The sequence below is a fragment of the Melanostigma gelatinosum genome, assembly GCF_949748355.1.
Source record: "Melanostigma gelatinosum genome assembly, chromosome: 7".
Classification (NCBI taxonomy): Eukaryota; Metazoa; Chordata; class Actinopteri; order Perciformes; family Zoarcidae; genus Melanostigma; species Melanostigma gelatinosum.
In genome coordinates, this window is record NC_136640.1 from 21,706,564 (window position 1) to 21,724,430 (window position 17,867).

Genomic DNA, 17,867 nt, shown 5'->3' on the forward strand with positions numbered 1-17,867 from the left:
CATTTCTCCAAGGAGATCTTTGCTTACCCGAGACAACCTTCACTTTAGTGGGTGCAATGGCATCAATAATATTTTTAACTTTAAAATTGAAGCCATCTACAAGCTCATTGACTGAGAGGCAAGAGAGGGCTGGTGTGGAGGAGAACTTCTGAATAAATAGTTCACTGGTGTTTTCAGAGATGTAACGCTTTGTCACAACCTTGGTTTGGACATTTGTGTGCAAGGAGATTGCACTCTCAAAGAAAACACAGAAATGATCAGAGAGTGCAACATCAGCCACAGCGACCTTGGAAATGTTTACACCTTTGGTGATGATTAGGTCCAGAGTGTGCCCCCTGTTGTGGGTGGGTCCTGTCACATGCTGAGTCAGATCATAGTTATCAAGGACACCACATAGTTCTATAGACTCTCTGTCCTGGGGATTATCAACATGGATATTAAAGTCACCAACAATAACAACACAGTCAAAATCAATACAGATTACAGACAGCAGTTCAGTAAACTCATCAAAGAAGGTTGCACAGTATTTAGGCGGTCTCTAAATGTTTAGGAATAAAGCTTGAGTGGAATTTAGAGCCACATATTCAAAAGAAATAAAATGACCAAAGGGCATCTGCTTGCATTGAAGAGAATCATTAAATAAAACAGCAACTCCACCTCCTTTGTTATGCGCTCTTGTTTCACTCATGAAACTGAAGTTGTGAGGTATTGATTCAATAAGAACAGCTGCATTGTTATCTTGATTTAACCAAGTTTCAGTTAAAAACAAAATGTCCAGTTTGTGCCTAATAATAAAATCATTGATTAAAAATGTTTTTCCTGACAGAGACCTGACATTTAATAAAGCTCAGTTTAATGTGGTTAAAGCTTTCTTTGCCCAATTTATTTGGACAGGCTGATGAGGAATGTATGCTAAGTTTGATAAGTTTGCATGTTTACTATTGTTTCTTCGCAGCCTCACCTTTCTTTTTCTATAAACTTGCAGGACAGGAATTGAAACGGCTAGCTGCATACAGGGCCCCGACTTTTCCTGGAGAGTCATTGGTATCATTAGCCCTGTAGCCTGGACCCAGAAGATATCAATTATTTCCTCCATCAGGTAGGGGAGACAGCGGACGGTTGTATTGCCGTCGGGGAGTGTGAAGAGGTGTGTGTTTGGTTCCAGCAATGACCAGCTTTTTCATGTTGTCAGTGAACTCCAGGTGGGGGGACGATGGCGAGAGTGTGAGAGAGGATTGTGATCCAAAGTATGGACCCGAAATAGCTGGGGAGGGAGGTAAAGACTCCTCGTCTAGGAAGGGTGGGGAAAGTGGGAGATCGGAGGCAGAAAAACACTTTCTATCCCCACCCACATATTCGTTCGCGACTCCTCCCCTCCCATCTATCTCAATTTCTATTGGCTAACTTCTCTACACACTTCTGTAAATGCCTATCTCCACATCTCTCTCTCCCTGAGCAGCTAACACATTCAAATCCTGTCAGTTATGACTTACTCCCTTCTATAATCCTTCAGTATATAAGCTAAGCTTCTGCAACTTGGCAGAAGCTTCATGTCTTATTAGCTACTAATCTTACAACCCTTTATGTTTATCTTAATTATGCATTCCCAATACACTTATGTTTATGACTAATTATGAATTCTTAATTATGAATTATTAAACACTTTTATTATTTCTACTGAACACCGTTTTTTGCTCAAATTTCTTACATGTTTAACAGATCAATAAAGTCTCGCTTCAGAACTTCAGACTGTTGTTTCACAATATCACAGCTTCCTGTATGCACGATGATGTTTTTCGCTGTGGGATAGTCAGCCACGATGTCCAGGATTTTGTCTCTCATGTCAGAGACCATATCTTTCGGAAAGCAGAGTATTTTGGTGTTCTTGCTGCACAGTTTTCTGACATCTTTTACAGCATAGTCACCAACAATCAGAGTCTCAGGCCCAGTCACTAGCTTTGCCTGCGGCCTTTTACTCTCACATTGACTCTCAGTTCTTACCCCGCTTTGAGGAGATAGCTGCTTATCCAGGTCATCAGATGGAGATTTAGGATCCTGCGACAATGGAGCAAATCGGTTTTGAAGTTGTAGGCTTGGTTGTTGTGGAGGTGTTTTGCAGGATTTACTTTTCTTAGCTGTCCTTGGCTTTGGCCGTCTGGGTGCAGGGGTTGAGGAGGAGTTCTGCCCGTGTGCTAGCGCAGGCCAGTCAGTCGCATCACAAATCTCAGGGCGCTGGACTCTGCCTGTTAGTCGTCCTCCCACATATTTTCTCCTGACATTCAGACACATGGCTGAGTGAATATGAAGTCTCTGCCTCCTTCACACTTTCGGAATGTAGACTTTCTTCCGAAATGAGATCCATTAATCTTACTTTTTTTCTGTTCTTCATGCCCGGGTATGATTTTGGATTCATAATGACTTTGAAACAAAACCCATCTATGATGAATAATACATGGGACACAATGATCTTTTCGAGAGCGAGAGATGAGAGTAGGGCTAATATTTGTGTTGGCCCCTCCAGAGAATCGCTAACAGAAGGGAGTACATCATTGTGTCTGTGCCATGGCTGTTTTTAGGTACAGAGCAAGTATGCAATATCATTTAATGCCCTCATTCACAGAAATATATAAAGGGTAATGTCCAGGACATGGCATGTCATTTCAAAAGGCCCGTCAAACTCTTCATTTATTAATATTTATAATATATTGCATTTCCTATATATGATAATTTGTATGTCTCAGGAGCATAAGACAATTTCCACCTTTGCTGTCAATCATTTTCTATTTATTTGTTTTGTTTTCTATTTCATGTTCTATTTTTGTGAATGTATGTATGTATTTTTCCAAAAAGGATTGACTGACAATGAAGTCTAGTTCTAGACAAAAGTGGCATTTTAAACCAGATTTACACAAAATGTTGTCTTCAAATTAAGATGAGCTGAAATAAGATGAGTCTTGATTGATCTTGATTGGTGTTGCAGCAGCACAAAGACAGAAATAAGGACGTAAGTAAGATAAATAGGGAAGTAATATACTACTACTACTACTCATATAATAATCATAGTAAGACATATACTAATAACAACAATAAGCGGTATAGAATTAGATTTTGCAAATGGCGTACACCAGAAAAATATATAATCTGATTAAATAATGATACTTAAATTAAATTCAAACATGTAGGGGTGTCCTAATAATGATTGTGTTTATTTGTAATATTAATATACTGCCAAAGATTTGCCAATGCAAGGCCTTTATAGTTAGTCTCTTTCATGTTTAGACCTGACATCAGCTGCTTCTCCTTGTGTGATTCCTGGCTCTTCTTGTCCTCCGCTGGCTGCGTCTTTCTGAGATGACAGATTTACACCTCTCCCATGATTGGTGTGATTTCATCATTCACCTCCACATTATCTATTTACTCCCTGCAGCCATTCAGACATCATTTCCATCTCTTAGTATCACAGCAAGGTTACACTGACGTAGAAGACAGAATAAAAGATGCGATAGTATTTCGATAAGCCTACTTTGGTACGGATGATATTTCTAATTTAATGTCTTCCGTTATCATCTTTCTTCGCACCTTTCATTGGTCACACCTTTGTAGGCATAATCAAAGTTTACCAAACTAAAATGTTTACGTGCTGTAGCTCAAATGACAAGTGTCCAACTCCACGCAAGTAATATAAGAAGAGCCAGTACTTCTCTGACAAACTACTGCTGGGTGTCTAGACTCTAGGATTCTAGGCCGCCATGCAGGATGTAAACACAGTATAAGGGCATTCACATGCCTGCTGGGAAGCCAGAGCAGCGAGAAAAATCATATTCCCTTTGCCAGGCATGGCCTTGAATAGCAATGAGGGTGGCACAGAGACGTGACATTACAGACGGATAATCAACACCCACCCACGCATGCACACGCCCCCCCTTTCCTTCCATGTACCTAATCACCCTCCTTCAAACAACCCGATCTCCTTTGAGCACCGGGCCTCTAATGCGTTCATCCTCAGAATTCGGCCCAGAGGTTTGCTGGTGAGTTATGAAGGGTTATCAAAGTGAAAATGAGTCTATTTGTCTCTATTGCGCCAAGCGTCACAGTGCGTTTATGACAGAAGAAAAGGCATCATTTTTATCCCAGGCCAGAGTCCTCTCCTCTGAGGTCTTCACTCTCACCGTGAGTCAAGACGGTGTATTCATGATGACCTCCAGATCAGTTTCACAGTCTAAATCGGTGTACCGGTATATGCTGTGGTTTTAAATGTCTTCATTGACATTTTTATTTAGTTGAGGATGGACTATTTAAATTAAGTTACTGGTTCCATTGACATTTTGTTTTTTGTTTCAGCATCATTTAGTTTTTTGCATTGTGATAAGCATTTCTAGCAGCAGGTAAAAAATGAAATACAGAAATGAATTTAGTAGTAAAAGAAACACCATGTCACAGCGATGTCATGAATTTCCTTGAGAGCAGACTGAACCATTTCACCACATCTACACCACTTTAGTGCTTGGTCGTATACACGGCTCAGCACAAACCTGTGATGGTTTTGCTCAAGGCGGGACTAATGCAGGTACCAGAACCGATCTCGGATCAGCATTGGGATTGCTGGGCAATGACTAAGAGTGGGGATGTTGTTGCTGCCCTTCGGAGCATCTTCACCAAAAACACCCACACTTGTCATGCCACTGAAAGATGAGCTAAAGCTGTATGGTTATATCATGTGAGTTTGTACATATATTTTAAATAATAGTAAAAAAAAAGATTTATATCCAATCAGTGTAGATGATGAATGTAGTCAATTCAAGCAATATGTTACTCAGTGCGCGCTACCCAGAAAGCTAATCTATTTTAGCTGGGGGAGCCGTGCCGGCAGTGCTTATGTACCGAGATGCATTGTGCTCAAGCTTCTGTCCAACGGCGTCTCTGACATGCGCCCCTCGTCACTCCACTCCAGCAGCAGGTAGACAAGACACAGGAACCTTCTGTTGGTCTTGAGAAAGCTGCAGCATTTGTTTGTGCACAAACCACAAAATGTTACTGCCCATTCACTTGATATATTCACCGCTAAACTTAAGCTCTCTGTTGTCTGCTCACTCAGCATTGCCTCCACACACTCCCTACGCCCTTTGCACACTAAAGTACTGGCTCTGCTTATCTCCAAATGAGCTACGCTACACCGGCTATAAAATCCCTGCCTTAGCCTCTCTCCGCATCCTCTCTTCGGCCTCTGGCTCATACATATATAAAATGTAGCCTTGTCCATCACATCATTTTTTTCACTGATTGCATTACAAGCGAAGAGAACGATGTTTTGTTTTTGAGCAGCATCTAGAGGCCCCCCTGGCTACCCCGGGACTAATCCAAGCGGTCTGTTGTTTGTCCTACCGCCAGCTACGTCTCTGTCACGTCAAACGAGGGCGCTGGATGCAGGACGGACAAGAGATTTTGCAGCAGGAGAACTCTGCTTTTCTGGGTCAGATATAGCACGCACTGAGGAATTTATTGTTTTAATCGGCTACATTTACCATCAGCACCAATTGGTCATCGACATAAACGGTGCCGGATTCCCTTTCTTTTTTTTTAAATAAAGGTGCCGGATTTTCCCTGAAACCAAAATAACACGCATGTGAAAACTGTTAAGAACATACGTTGCTGCTTTTCTGGCTGACTGACCAATCACTGGCTTTGACGTATACATACACAGCTGCAATCAATTTACGGCAGTATAGGTGGTTTATACTGTATGCAAACATACATGACGTGTAATTGATGATATCACCTGCTTCTGGACACACTGATTCTTTTTCCAGGACACATCACCTTATTATAGGGTTGTCTGGAGACTTTCCCCTTTCGGGTGCCAGAGGAACTCTGTACCTGTGGATAAATAGACACAAAGGACGTAGAATATATGCAGTGCACAGTAAGAGGCTTGGCCAGATTTAAACCTTAACCATTTGAGCTATTATCCAGAATCCAGTGTGACTGTAAAAGCAGTCGGTGTGTGGTGAGAGTGCGAAGTCTTTTGCGTTAAGTCAGGCTGATAGCTTTCCTTCTCCCAGTGCTGAGAAAGAAAATATGGACGATGCTGTTTGAAGTTCTGCTGCCAGCAGCAGCAGCACACACCTCAGGCCTCCTGAGAAGTAAAAGCTCATTTATTCTCTCCCTTTTGCATCTTATGAAACCTCTCTGTATGATTTAGAGGAGACATTTTTTCCGCGTACAGTGTGTGACATTTTTGGTCCCGACCCCCTCCTCCTTATGTTCCATGTAGCTTTAATTACATGTGAGTCAGCTCGGCTACCTCGGTAATTCGCCTCGCTACAGCTCTTTCTCACGCAGGCCGTAGCTCTGGGAAGTGTCAACAACACATTACTGCATTGTCGCTTAAAACACACATCCTTGGATGTGCCCACACATACACACACACACACACACACACACACCAAGACACACACTGGATAATGGCGGACACTGGCGGATAATGTATGCTTTTGAGATAACATGCTGGGTTTCCGAGAGAGGATCTTCGTCGTTTTTATCTACTAAAGTAATCACAGTGTGGAATCTTATTTAGATGGATGTAGAAACTCATTTGTCAGCTTAATGGATCATGACTTGGGCCTGTGTGTTCATTGATCATCGTTTCACAGCCTAATTTGGCGTGCTAACAGCGCTTAAGATGTGATTTAACCTATTTTTTCTCCAAGTTGTACTTCAAAGTCTCATCAGGAATGCAGACAGCAATGATGAATGGTGACCATTACAAGGTTACAAGGTTATTTATTGTCATTGTACAACAGGGTTGTGTAACAAAATGCAGTTTATAGTCTCATTTTGCTGCATGAGAAAAAACAACTATATTATCTGTCGGGGGTGGAGGAGGAATTAAGGAGTCTCACAGCCTGCTCTGAAAGTCCGATGGTACGGCCAATGATATTTCTGTTCCTCTTGCCAAACGGCAGAAGGGTGAACAGGCTGTGGCTGGGGTGGGTATTGTCTTTAAATATCCTTTGGTCTCTTTATAGGCACCTCTTATCACTGAAAGAAAAGTAGATCGGTATCAATGATGTTCTGGACGGTTTTAATCACCCGACGTAGAGCCCTCCTGTCCAGCTCTGCACATCCCAATGCCAGTTTGTAATGTTTCCACACAGGATGCTTTCTACTGCTCCTCTGTAAAACTTAACAAGAACTTGGCACAGGAATTTTGCCTTTTTAAGTTTTGGTAACACTTTAATAATAACTACATACTATGAAGCCTCAGTTAAGTATGATTAAACACTTAATTCATCATTTATAAAGCATTGTTCCTACATTAACACTCATCAGTATGCAATTCATAACAGTTATAAATGTTTTATTCTTGATTAATAAGCTCGTCTATTATGTGTTTCATTGTTGTGTTTTCATACTTTATAAATGATAGAGTCCCCATTTGTAAATTAAGTATTATACATATTACAAACCAATTATTAAGGAGTTGTAGATGATTAATAACATAATTTATAAAGTGTTAGTAAATTATTAAGAACTTATTTAGATGTACATTATTCATGCATTTATATATATGATTTAGATATGCACTAATGGTTAGGGACTATGTTAATATATGCTTTATAAACTCATATTAATACTGCAATTCATGATTAATTCAGTAGTCGTCAGTTAAGTATTTTGTGTGACCTCATCTAAAGTGAGGACTATCTATGCCTTACAAAGCATTTATAAATTGCATTGAAATGCCAGCAGTGCCTCAAAACCCACAAAAGTCTCAGTTATCTTAACAGAAAAGGCAAATGGACAAAACACAAAGTGATCAAGAACATATCAATATGTATCGCAAGATGCAAACAATGTACTTTATAAGCTTATAATCAAGAATAAAACATAAGCTGTTATAAAGTGTTCCCTAAGTTTCCTTGAGAAATACATTAAACGTGTGATGACCACGTGAAGTTTTTTCGTGATGATTCCCATAAACTTTAAACCATTTACTTGATTTCCCCTCTATATGAAGGCTCACCGTTGTTTGTAATCCGGTTCATGACTGTAGTGTCATCTGCAAACTTCACAACAGAGTTCTCTTAATGTCGGGAGTAGCAGTCTTGGGTGCACAGCGTGAACAGGAGGGGGCTGAGTACAAAGCCCTGGGGGACTCCGTTGTTTAAAACTATACTCGCAGAGGTGTTGCTGCCAATCCGAACTGCCTGGGGTCTGTTTGTGAGGAAGTCTAATAACCAGTTGCAGAGTGAAGTAATCAAGCCCAGAGTGCTACGTTTATATCAGTTTAATGGGGGAGATTGTGTTGAATGCTGAGCTGAAATCGACGAACAACATTCTGATGTCGGAGTGATTATTTCCAAGATGCGTGAGGGCTGAGCGGAAGCGGGAGCGATACTGTATGCTTCCTTGTCACCTGACCAAAAGGCAGCTTTTTTGATGTCATTCTCCTGTGTGGCGGCATCCCTTAACATGTACCATTCTGTACATTCAAAACCATCCAGTAGATCAGCTGTAGCTTCTTCTGTCCACACTTTCAGCTGGACATATGCGGGCAGCAGAAGCAGGGAAATATGAACTGATTGTGCAAAGTGGGGGCAAGAGAGGGATTTGTAACTATTTTAGCAAAGATGGTCCAGTGTATTGTTTCCTATGGAGTATATGCAGACATGCTGGTGGCATTTAGGTAATATTGATGTACCACTTCAAAAGATTTAGGCTTTTTGCTCATTTGTCATTCAACGTTTTAGTTTGTAAGCATTTTCTGAGATGAGTTTGAGTTCAGTTTATTCTACAGCTCATAATACCGCATTCATTAACCTTTTCCCCTGGTTCTTAAGTGTAGGCTTTGAGTCATCGGTGAAGCAGTCTTCCACATATTAAAACAGAACACCTAATGTGACATTTCTGTGAAGATGATTTTGATTTTTAGATATGTAATATGCAGGTGGGTCGACGTTTCTCTCTGCGTTCCCTTGTATCTTATGTTTGCTGTTGTTTTTTTATACCTTTTATTGGGAAAGGAAAGGAAAAAATGGTCTTCACTTCAATGTCTTAAAAATTCTAAGAGGAAAGAAGGATAAAGGTGAATAAACTGACTTTTAGAGACTGATGTTTAATGCATCCTGTTCTGTGAGCCAGTCAGATCTGGGGCTCTTGGGTTGGGCCAGGCTTTTATTAGGTTTTGGTCCAATTGAAAACACAAAAGTTTCAACCAGTTTAAGATGAGAAGTATGTTGTATCAGAGGGGAAAATGAGAGTGAAAATGAATTCTAAGCAGCTCGACTCCAACCTGAAAAGTATTCAGCACGCAGTTTAATTAAACCCAAAGGGTAACATCAGCTTTTGTCAACAGGACCCAGCCAACTCCACCTCTTCAGTCCTCTGTGTGTCCCTTGCGGTCGTCAAACTCATTTTACTATTCACCATCTCTTTTGCCTTCTCTCTCATCTGTTCTTCGTTCTTCTTCAGCAAAAGCAATAAATTACATGAGACAGGCATATAGATCCTGCTAATGAGGGCCGTGAACCTCAGGCAGCTCCTCTAGCCTGCTTCACTGCAGGGGTTAATGGGAGTAATTTCTCCTTGATTAAGCATACTTCCTGTAATTGGCTATTGATAGCCTTCTTATTGGCTTTTGGCAGTTCCCCGTCATGCCTCGCTCTCCTCAAATTGCCTCCTAGTTAAATCATCTAAAAGTTGTTCTTCTTTGATTTGCTGATGCAAACGGCATTGTGTCACAGCGCTTGCAGCAAATGCAAAGGGAGTGAATCTGAGCTGAGATTCAAATTCCCTTGAAGGATTCCCTGACTGCAATACTCAAGTTGTCTGCCTGTGCCTGAGGAAGCCACAAAATGACTTAAGATGAAGTTGCCTGTGACTGCAAGTTATTGTTTTTGTTTACCATTTGTCGGTCACAGGGCATTAACTCCATTAAAGTGTTCACAGTGGAGCGCAGATGTTTGAGAGCTCAACAGAGAGGTCTGTCTGCTTTTCCGCGGGGCCTGAATGTGTAACGGTTTTGTCCATAAGAATCAAAGTACAAGACATTTCCCATCAATGCCCCATGTGGCCGATGTTTCTGTCACTTCCAGCACACCAGTGACTTGTTCGAGATGTGAGCCTCCATTCAATTGTCTCCCTGTTGTAACCGTTGTGGCCCTTGTTATGTTTTCCTTTGTCTCGATTAATCTTTGGCTCATATGACGGCTGGTTGACGCAGTGGTAATTGAGACATACATTTCTCCCGAAGGCTCGGACCCTTTCGGTGGTTGGATAGGCAGAGATCGATAAAGATGCTGACTATCACATAAGGGAAGACGGTGTGCATGTTCGACATAAGGATAGGGGAGGACGTGATGACTATACGACACTTGGTCTGGCTTCGTTACTTATGGCATGTACTATGAAAAGTCTGTAGTAATACAGTACACAGTTACAGTGTATGATGTGCAGTCATGTAATTGTTGATAGGTTGTCGTTAATTTCAATGTTAGATTATTCATATTCAGGTTAATACAGGTGTTGAACAATAAATGTGCTGGAATTTGTTTTGGTGACGTCGATGCGGATAGATATGAACGATCGAATGAAGTTCAGGTCTATGAGCAACAGGACATCACAGATGAAGAGGAACACATTTGTACACTTTGTAGACAACAGACTACACAGTTTTCAAACACACAGACTTTAAGACCGAGCAAAAAGCTAAGACGTGTATCTAAGAGTCGGAGATGTATATTCTTGTGACTGAGAAGTATCGTCATGGGAAAACTCTGGAGCGGATTGAGATGCTGTGAAATAATGCAAGAGGCTTCTTCGTAAATAATAAATGTGCCGACAATAAATAGTACCAGCTGTAGGCAGTGGAAAGGTTTGCGAGAAGGATGTCCTGAAAAAGTGACAGCTCGGAGATTGTTGGAACGAACCAAGTAATGACGAGTCATGACTTTACATCTTTTTACAGCAGCTGATGGGGTCCTTGCTTACCGGCTTATAGCTGTCAGAACCTCCGCTCGTTAAACTTCGCTGTGTGTGATGATGGGAACCTCCCATTCAAGTTCATGGACAAATATTTGTTGGGAGATTTAACAGGGGTTTTCTTTTCCTCGCTCCTGACTGGATGGTGATGCAAGCAAAGGTCTGTACAAAATCTAAAGGAAATGTTAAATTCACAGCTGTAAGAGTCCTGGATGACAAATAATATATAATATTACAATTAGTGCTGGGCGACGATTATCATTTAAAATTTACTGCTATATGAACAAAAGTGCAATAACATTTGGTTTGCAAACTCTTAAAACACATCAGGTTCTTTTTAACAGCAGTATTCCCTTTACACAGCAGCAGTTCTATCTCTTCACTATCTGTGCTCAGTGTGCTGACTCCGCAGAGCCCTGCAAGCTCCTACACCCTCGCTGCTACACGGAGGCTGTTTGCTTATTTTTTGAAGTTTATTCACATTGAAGGTGTCCAAATCGCACTGAATTCAACAAAGCACCCCATGTGGTCCCCAGCAAAAACACCCACCAAGTGTGAAGTAGATCAGATGAGTGGTTCTTGGGGTATGAGGAAGAGAGAAGAGAAACAGAGCCAGACTGTCGTATTTACTATTGTCAGACACGTCATTAGTCAGGTATCTAGTCTATCCCATTTAGTCTCGTACTCCTCTCCTTTTTCCTTCTGTAATCTTAAACTGAATGTCATATATTCCATACTATGCTATTTACAATATATATCCGCTGGTTCAGTGTGGGAGGCTCTTTAAGAAGCTTTGCTTGCTGCCTAATTGTTGGTGAATAATTGCCTTTGATACCCAGCTCCTTTGATATCATACCAAAGACCAAAAGACCCGAGTGTAGTCCGCCATTACGTACCCACATTGTCTTCAACATCGGTTCAGAAGTCCAGATTGTTTTGATGTTATATTTGCGGTCATGAAAAGCCTCACACAGTCCTTCCAGCAGCCCTGTGCAGCCTTGAGACTTCATGTGTCCGTAGAGGACCGACTGATGTCACAGGATTCAACGCTTTTCTCACAGCTTCAGATTTCTCGCCAGGTGTCGGTGTAAGTTCGTAGGTTGGTGTTGTTGCTTGATTTACAAACCTTTGTTTACCCCGTGAAAGTATTCGATTTCTGTAATACACTTGTCGCTTAGTTTCCCTTTGGCTGTCAAGCTTGTATGAAATCCTCTCGTCTGCTTCAGAGCTGTATCCTCTTTCCATTCAAACACACACTGAAATCTAATCTAGAGATTATATTCTCGGTTTTAAAAAAAAATAAAAAATTTAAAAAAAGAACTGATGGATACTGAACTGCAATTAGATCCCTGCCAAACACCACTTCTCACTTTTCCAAAATTAACTTTAGATCCTTTAGTGGCAGATTTAAAGAGATGGCATATTCAACAAAGAGAGTATGAGGGACTTGTTGAGATGTCTGTAGCTAAACCGTATTGTTCTGCATTCAAATCCAGTGACTTTCTAGCACAAGCTCGTCCCCAGCTGCAGCATGTTTCAAATGCATTCATATTTCTCCCACTTTAAAAACAAAATACTTGCCAGCCCGATTAGCAAATGCATATAATTGGATTCGGCAGTGTGTGCAGAGATTTATCTGGAGCTGTAATTTGGCTGTAATGCAGCGGGCTGAGCAGATGGATGGATGCTGGCTCTTGGCACCTTCTCACCGCTTGAATGTGTGAGGAGCTGAACACGCCTCATTCACAAGTGTGGAGAAGTGCAGAGCTTTCTCTTTACAGTGACTACCCGTCCTCATCGTCAACCCCTAATCACTGTGCGGTGTGAATTGATTGAGCAAAATCGAAAAAAGTTCAAGGTTTAATCCAAGGACAGTGTTCTGCCCGGGTGAGAAAATCAACCGCAATGCTTCTCCTTAGATTGAGCTTGATTATTCTCATGGTGATTAGGCTTTTCATTTAATTTTTACTGATACTGAGGTGAAGAGATTGTTTAAATTGATAATGTTTTTAAGATGGTACTTCTCATCTGTTCCCATGGAGATTTGTCTTGCATCACAGGCTCCCATAGTCTCCAGTCATAGAGCATGAAAAGGTACGTGCTGCAGTGTAAGATAAGAGCACCGTTTGAGAAGACAATATGAAACGCAGACGATAGAATGAAAACAGTCCATCTGACAGCGAGCATTTGTATTCTTATACCCTTTTTCCACCAAAACGAATGTGTAGATGCAGGATATTTAAAAAACACTAAATATAGGCAATGTTCATTTTCTTCTGATACGTGCGGCTGCAGGGAATACAGGGTTAGTTGACAATGAATTTGTTGTGGTGGATACTATTTACATATCTGTTACTTGTTCAGTCTCCCTTTCAAACTCTCAAACCAGAGTTGGTGATTATTAGAACAGTGAACAGACTAACAAAAGAGTTTTTTCGAGTTTTATTTTGTTTCTTTGGGGTTTGAATGCTTCAATTGTCAGCGAGGTAAAATGACTGTTGTCTGACTGGAGTTAGAGTGGCTTTGAGAAGAGCATGTTAATTGTATGTTTCGTATGGTAATACCTTTGTATTTCATACATTTTCTTAAAACAATAATCCCTATCAACCATTACTTGTGACCCACTGTCTATAGAGACCTTGCCCTCTGCCTGTAATTCGTCTTTTCTTCCGACTGTATTTTGCTGTGTTCTGATTGTAAGCGATTGTGCTGCGTTCTGTTAATAAGCTGTAAAGTTATCTCAATGCAATGTTATTATAGTGTCGTTTTTACAAAAAAACAATGATGTGAAGTCATAATAGTCAAATGTTTCCGGCCTGAAGTGAGCCAACCATCATTCCTGCCAACTGTCACCAAACTTGGACTGCTAAAAATATGAATTATGCATCTGTGATGGCATGTCTCCCAGATCATTTTGGAGAAATTTGCTGTCACTTTGACACCGATTTTTTTCTCCTGTCAATGAGAACAAAGAAAAATACGTATTACATTCAGTTTCATCAAAATCCGACCAGTGGCTCCTCAGATATCACAGATTAGAGTTGGAGTCTTCTACATCTTGTTGATGTGAAATCTCTTTTTTGAATACAGAGAGATTAATCAGTAAATCTCCATCACCCCTTACATCACTCTCTGTGATTCGGTCACTTCACTACGAGGCTTCATGCGAGTTCTAACCACTGCAGGTGGTCTTAACACTTCAGACTGAACTTCTGTGAAGGTTGTGGGACAAAGAAGACGACAGAAGGTTTCCTGTCTGTGCATGGGGTTCAGTATAAAAGTGAAGGTCACGCAACACCGGGTGTCCAGCTAAAGATCTGTTTTTTTTTGTCGAAATCACTTCAGGTCCACAGGCATCCTTCTTTTCCACTCTCCTTTCTTTCACCACACTCTCCCGTAAAGGTCACTCCACGCTCAAATGTGAATGTAGTCTGAGCAGGTCGATGTGATGTGGAAAGGGGAAATCTTATCTGCCACCGGAGAGCGCGGTGAATGAATCTGTCCTCCGGCTCGTCCCTCGCGTCCCCGGCAAATGAAGCTCGGCCAGTCCCTCGATGTCCACCGGCGATGGCGTCGTTAGGAGCAGCGAGGTTTGCGCGGAGGTCGAATAAACACAATGAGGCCGACAACCCCTCTCGCTTGGGGAGTAGTGACACAACAGCTGGCCGTGACTTTAAGCAGCATGCTGCAGGATCTCCCAGGGTGGATCTCTTTAATAAGGATTAGTTAGCGTTTTTATTCTGTTTGCGTTCGCCAAGAGGAGAAATAAACAGCTCTGGGACAACTCGTCTGTTTCTGAGACAAGACAAAACATCTGTTTTATGCTGTTGCACAAGATGGGACAGATATAAATGGACAATAATACGCACACAGAACATGTGAGTTGCATGTTTCTAGAATTGGATTAGCATTGTGGTCTTTTAAAATAAATAAACACTACCAACACTTACTGACACTTCAACGCTGAATGAGTAATAGCATCAAGGACCCTGACCCTCATTACCAACGAGAGGAGATGAACAAAACAACTTGTAAAACGCCGCGTGCGAGCTCTGATGCTCTCAGTGGGCCTGGTGAATATGGCCCATGCCGGGTTTAAAGTGCGGTCCACATGTTGCATATTACGTCGTTGTTACAGTATCGTGTAATGTGTGCGTAGTGAGTGGGCGGTTGAGTGACAAAGAGAGTGAAGGTGGATGCACTCAGATCAGATGTTGGCGATCAGTAGAGAAGAAATTAGAGGTTGTAGAAGTTGTCACCCCACAAAACACACACTTCTGAAATAAATCCGGCGCCGCTACAGCCCATGCATCTTTTTTTGTCTGTTGTTTTATATCCACTACAAATGCAAGTAAATATGACAGCCCGTCAAAGTATTATTTTGCATTTTGAGCCACCGTCTTTCTACTGTTTGTGTATTCTTGACGGTGCAGTCTGATGCCCTTTTATGGTGTTTGGCATGGTGTTCACGGTGTTCACCTCCTAATTAGGATCAACTGACAACGCACCTGTGAGACGTTTGTCTCCAGGGCTTTCTGCCAGAAAGGGTTCATTTGAACCCAAATCCTGATCTTTTCCAAAAATGAACTGAGTATACTTCGGTTTGTTGCCTGAACCGAAGGAAATATCTGTCAGAAAAGGCTTTCATATGGATCTGACGTAGCCTTTTGTTGAGAACTTTTGCACGAACAAATTCAAAAACAAATTTAGGGAGATATTGGTGAATGAGGCTCAAATGTCATCTAAAAAGTGTGCTGCGGCTCATTGGCATCATACAATACATACAATGAAATGTAGCCTCTCACCTCTAGTAGTACCAGCAGTTGCAGTAATATTACTTGAACATTGAGTTATGATTGATGTGTTTATTTAAATGCAACACACATTTAATCTGCATGCACGTTGACCGTGCAGCTGACATATGGACAGTTTCTTGTGCTCTTAATTTACATTCCACTGAAGTATATGTATTGATTGATGATTCTATTACTATGTACCTTTTATTTTACCTTTGTTTTGCCAACATTTACTTACTTTCCTTTGATTAATGATCCGGCAAACCAAAGATGAAACATTGAACCCCAACTTTTAATTAGCTTTGATAATTGATCTCCATGACGGCCGATGTGATTGGTTTGTGTGTGTTCATGAGCTCCCTCTGAGTTGGAGAGATAACAAAGGGTATCGATGGGAAATGTGATTCATGTCCACTGTGATTTATGCAGATATTAATGTAATTATGTACCCAGTGGGTTTGCCAGGACGTCCAGTGAAAGTTATCCTTCTCTGTTCTCGGGTGAGCATCATTCAGTGTAATATTGCTGAGTGCTACATACGCACTCTGGGGTTTGAAAAGTGAATGTTTTTTTTACCATGAGGAATTTATAGCGTTTTCTTCTCTTTCACCTGTAGAAAAGAACTTGAGGCAATTCCATCAATATAATCACCAGCTTGTCTCACAGAGCCGGAACATGCATTTCAATCTGAATTTCAGACCAATCAGGAGTCGGAGACTTCCCCGTCCTCCATTGTGTGACGTCACCTCTGGCGATGTCTTCTTGTCTTCTTGTTTGTTGTTCTTGTTTTGTATATCCGTCTTACTAAAACCTGTCAAAAAGCTTGCTGCCACACCTACATCTTTAGATAAGGGAGAGAGATTTGCTAATTCTGTTGTGTCACTTTAAATCATCATGACACAATGACAGTGTCAACTACTGCAGTATCTGGTGTTTACAGCAAAGAGCATTGAGCAATAGCCTGGTAAAATGAGTTGTGTTTATTGAGTCAGTAAATATGAGAGGGTACGTTTGCCAACATTTGGAGTGATTAAGAGGAATTCAGTCCTTTCGACTGCTTCTGGACATTGTGATGATATTGAACTTATTCTCAGTCACATTCGCTCTCTAACCCTTTTGGCCCAATTGTATTGCTTCTTTCAAGCACCTTATACATAGAAAATAATATCACTTGTTAATGCTGTCGAGTGTGAAGCGAAGTGCTGCTTTCGAGCATGCGATCAAAGGACAAAAAAGGTCTTTCTGTGTCAAGAGGTTTTCTCTGAACTTCTGAAAACTTTGCAATTGCTCTCGGTAAGACCTTAAAACCACTGTGTACAAGGTGTGTGTGTGTGTGTGCGCGTGGTGCGTGTGTGTGTGCGTGCGTGCGTGTCTTTTGGACTGAATTGTGTAAATGCTCAAACTGAACAACAAATCAATCCAGTTCTGGCTATAACTCCAATGCATTCAGTTTAATCAACGCATCAACTTAGTGCGACACTCTGATTAAAGTGAACGCATTAGAGCGACGTCTGTGAGGATGTGCATTGTGAAAGAATTACAACACGCATCATGATTTATGTATTTGAGCTTTTTCCCATTCTTACATTGCACGTTGTTTATTGTATTGGCAGCAAAAACTGAATGTAAGATCTTTGTGCGCACAGCGTCAAGTGGCCGTGTAATGGAGGTTATATTCTTTGTGTTGTTTTACTGAAGCTTGCACACTCGTCCCTAAAACTGAGGGAGAGTCGAGTGACATGAATACGTGAGTTAGTACTTGTGCGCGGCCGAGGCTCAATGGGTAGAGAGGGTCGTCCGGCAACCGCAAGTTCGGCGATCTGATCCTTGGCTGCTACATGTCCTGTGCCCAAGTGTCCCTGAGCAAGACACTGAACCCCTAACTGCTCCCCGGGTGCTTCTCAGCAGCCCACTGCTCCCAATAAGCTAGGGGTGGCTTAAATGCAGAAGTTACATTTCATGTATGTGTGTATATATGACGACTCTGATAACATTTTGTTGAAAAAATTTGTTTCGGTTGATATGCCACCCTGCCTGACTGCAGGAGCACACCATTTATTTAGTGAAAGGAAAACAGTCTCTCTCTCTTTT

General features: G+C 41.3%; 1 protein-coding gene across 1 annotated transcript in view; it reads left to right on the forward strand.

Moving 5' to 3' along the window:
* Positions 1–17,867, forward strand: part of LOC306779965 (calcium-binding protein 8-like) — a gene marked incomplete at both ends in the record, with an annotated part of 62,293 nt that overhangs the window by 38,210 nt on the left and 6,216 nt on the right. The gene's annotated exons all lie outside the window — the stretch shown is intronic.